Below are 4,924 nucleotides of genomic sequence, written 5' to 3'. Positions count from 1 at the left end.
TAAATGCATGTTACACAATACATCATTAGCAAAATTTATTTGGGATCTTTAAAGATAGAAATATTGATAACTCTAATTTGTGGTCAGTTATATGAACCACATTTCCATTCAAAAGGGAGTTGTAATTTAAATTGCATGGAGACGCATTTGAAACCCTAAGGTATAAGTGTCAACTAATTAATAAGCATAAGTTGTTAATCATTCTTCACCCCAATTTAAGAAAACATTTTTAAAGATTCCCTTTAGTTAACATATATAAAATTAGATATATAATATCAATTGCATTTCAATTCTCTCTGATCTCTTTCCATACTTACAGTCTCGCAACTCCCTTTTAGTCTTTTATAAAAATATTAATAACTTCCTAGTATATTAATCACCTCGTTCCTTATTAATTATCTCATTCCTTGTTATCTCAATGATCATCACTTAATTGTTTTCAGTCTTTTATTTTACTGTTGTAACCATTTGATTTAATATATATTGAAATATTTTGACAATGTATTGAGTTGGTACTCTAGTTAGTTTCATGGGCTCTTAATCAGCCCCTTAAATTTTAGACCTTTCTTTTATTTTTCTATTCTTCTTAGTCCTCATATAATTTTTCTTTCCTCTTCCTCTTCACTTTGTTTCTTTAATGTCCCTCTAGACTTACCTCTTCCCTCAAATTAATGTCTCTCTGGGAATATCTTTGTTTGCTACTAGCCAAATAAGCATACCTTCCTCTCTGTTTAGATGGTTTACTACATTATCCATCCTTTGATTTGCCTGTGCCAATGGCCTTGGCATCACAACTGATATTCTCTCATTGTCTGTGTTCCTTTCTGTCTATGTAATTCTTTTACTTTATACCGCTCTCTAGGTATGTCAACCTAGTTGCTTTCTTGCCTTGATATTCTAAGCCCCTCTCATTAAATGCATTTACAACCATGTTTGTTCATGTGTAATTATATTACACTGGTTGAAGTTATGATGAAATGACAGGTTCAGGTTTTCTTTTAATATCACATGAACTTGTATAATCATCAACTATAAATATTCCAACATGTTAAATGATTTATCTTTTTACCTGTTACTGAAATGATCGTAACCGGATAAGAAATGTAATACCATTATCCTCATTCTTTATTTTTTTGTATCAGAGTCTGTGATTGATGAAGATTTCCTGAATTTTCAGTTTGTGTGGAATACTTTGGATATATTCGATATTTTCTGCTTTTATGCATCTTGTCAGCCTGAAATTTGCATGGGTGCTGATTGAGGTTATTGCCTGGATTTTACAAATGCCTCTTTACTTACTTACTCTCTCTCTCTCTCTCTCTCTATATATATATATATATATATATATGTATATGTATATATCAGTCACTGGATAAGTTTGGCACAGAAATGTTAACACAGAGTGGTGAATAAATCGATATATCGAATTTGAAGTCTCTGTCTCTTTTGAATATGAAAATTTAAAAGTTTAAAAACCTTATGATATATATATATATATATATATATATATATATATATATAAACAGGTATCCCTCAAGTTACAACTGTCCCAGGTTATGGGGTTTCACACTTATAAAAATAGTAAATTATGACCACTAATTTTAGAATATGATCTGAATTGCACTTTTATGGAAACAAATAAATTTCAAGGAGTTAAAGACAATACTTTATTCTTAGCCAAAAGCTAAGATCAAATTAGTAAATAATTTTTAAAAACTATAGTCACAGCACATACAAACACATATACATAAATATTACATATATGCATGTGTATGCATCACTATAGACACTTATGAAGTGCAAAGTGAAATTTTTCAGTATGAATATTTGTATGTATGCATGTATGTATATATACATACATATACATGTATGCATATATACATACATATACATGTATATACATATACATATATATATATATATATATATATATATATATATATATATATATATACTTACATATGCATGTGTTTATATATATATATATATATATATATATATATATATATATATATATATGTCGAAGAGTGTAGGCTTGAAACGTAAAAGACTTCCTCACTTCCCAAGTGTTAAACCAATACATCTGTTTGTTGTTTACACACCCGTCTTTGTCTTTTTTTTTTTTTTTTTGTAAATTCTCTCTCTCTATATATACATATTTATACACACACATATATACATATTTATGTATATATATATATATATATATATATATATATATATATATATATATATATACACACATATATACATACACACACACATATATTAGTATTTATCTTAGGCAATGTGAAGCATATAACCTGGGGTCAGAACTCAATATACATATACCATATAATAGAAACAGATGAAAGCTAATGAAGTTAGTAACAATTGTTTATTTCCTTTGTCATCCCGATTTCTTATATATATATATACATATATATATATATATACACACACAGATATGAATGAACCTTCATCAGCACTATCTAGCATCAATTCCAACACAACCAGCATCAACACCAAAACCAATATAACTACTGCCATTACCAATCCACCATCTACTTAATGACCAACAACAGCAATGATAGTATGAACAAGATAAGCAACTCCATCTGAAATAAAGTGCAAGTATGAGATGATACAGTACTCTAGAGTATTATAAATGTTGAATGAAATGTCTTTGATCTTAGGTGAATGAGGTTTAATTTGAAACTAAAAAGCCATCCTCACCATCATCACCAATCCCAAGACCGATCCAACCTCCACCACCACTATTAATCCCTCAACTTTTGAATAACCAGAAGGCAACAACAATAACAGTATTCAGCATGATAGCAATGTTTTTTGCTATGTTGTATGTCAGCACAACAGTGTGTGTGTGAGTGTGGGATTTTTTATGGTTCAAGTCAGAGGTGCAAGGGACTAAGTACACACGTACCTGATAACCATCGAACTAACTGTAATCATGCAGTACTTCCTCTCACCTCATTTACATTCTTACATCCACAGGAATAAGGTAACTCTTTTGCTCTCACAAAAATATTCTTTCCTGGTGCTATATTCTTTTACTACATATTTGTTGTGGATGATAGTTGCCCACTGCTGTTGGATTTACCTACAATGCAAGATGTCTGGAAAAGGATTAGATGGAATATTAAACTTGGTGTTTTAAAAAAGCTGGATTGGGGAAGAGAAAAACAGCCACATTGCCAAAACATTAAAGCTTGCAATGTTTACAGTGAAAACAATACTTAACAATAAGAGAAAATTAAGTCAAGTGTTCAAAAAGTAATCTGTTAACTATTTGGACCTCATTTTTTTCATAGCTCTAATGTGATGCTTAAAATAGGACGGCTCTTGGATATACTGATTGAAGATCAGACTCAATGTGTTGTGCCAAAAAGCTTGGTGGTAATTATAAAAAACTTAAAAGTTTATATGACAATTTTCAGAAAAAGAAATGTGAAACTAACGAAAAACCTTTTCTGGGTAGTAAAGGTTGGTTTGAAAGACTTAAGAAGAGCTTGAATTTGCCAAACATAAGAACAATTGATGAAGTTTCCAGTGCTGATATAAAAGCAACCACTAATTACCCTGAACAGCTGATAAAAAAAAAAAATGATTGCTAAAGGGAGCAAGTATATAATGTTGATGAAACTACACTTTTCTAGATGTTCATGCCTGCTAGAACTTATATTTCAAGAGGAGAAAAATCAACATCAGGATTTAAAGCTTTCAAAACTCATCTGCTTCTTCTTCTGGGTGGAAATGCTGCTGGTGATATGAAATTACAGCCCCTACTCATGTATTTCTCAGAAATCCAAGGGCTTTCAAGGGTTATGCAAAGTTTATTTGCCTCTGCTATGGTATTCAAATAAGAGTAATGAATGACTAAGAGTCTTTTCAAAGAGTGGCTTACAAACATTTTATTTTAGCTTGATGTGTAGGAAGGTACAGTGCCAGATTTAATATCTCCGACAAAGTATTGCTCATTTTAGTCAATGCACAAAGCCACCCAGTGAACTGAAATGCACTTCCTGATAATGTGAGAATAGAATACATCTGCAAGAATATAACTCCTTTGTTCCAACCAATGAATCAAGGTGTGATAGCTAACTTCAAGGTAACAAAGAGGATAAAACTACAGTAAGAGACTTTAAATGATCCGTGAAAGAACATATGGTGTGGTTGAGTAGTTAGTGTCACATATAAGGAGTTCATGTTGTAAGAACAAAAGCAAGTTGAGAATACAGATAAATACAAATATGGAAATTCCATCATCTTCACTTAAATTTACTGCAAAAAATAAGGCTAAAATTTTTGCTGATAACAACCCCAATCATGAATGTGACATAAAACTTATAAGATGAGTTTACAATGACTTCAGTTCTTACACTGAATTGTACAGAGAGATGACATGCCATAAACATCAAACAACTTCGGATAAGTTTTTTGCTTCTCAATAGATGAACTAAAAGACAGAATATAGTGTCCCACATCCTTCAATTAACTCTCATTCCACCACCACCACCAGCCCTCGTACTGTAGTCAACATCTTTTGTGCTAAGAATGCACCTTATTACACTATTATGCTTCTTATTTATACCCTAACATTTGTTTTTATGATGCTCCACATTTACATACACTCATAGGTCCAATATAATACAAAAATCATTACAAATAACCACACTTGAAACTGAACCGAAAAAATGTTTAGAAAAATATAGTCCAGAATATTTACCTTCACAAAATACAAAAGTTAAAATGTTCTAAATAGTAAGTAAATAACATCATGAACAATTAACTCCTAGTTAGAAATCTGCTGACTAGCTAACTTTTCCACCTACTTACATCCTTAAACCACAAACAAATTTGTATACTATAAACACTATGGCCTACAGCTGATACACTTAAATAAACACACTTAACAACAAAGTTT

The sequence above is a fragment of the Octopus bimaculoides genome, chromosome 14 (assembly GCF_046866305.1).
Source record: "Octopus bimaculoides isolate indiv1 chromosome 14, ASM4686630v1, whole genome shotgun sequence".
Classification (NCBI taxonomy): Eukaryota; Metazoa; Mollusca; class Cephalopoda; order Octopoda; family Octopodidae; genus Octopus; species Octopus bimaculoides.
This window is presented reverse-complemented; position numbering follows the sequence as displayed.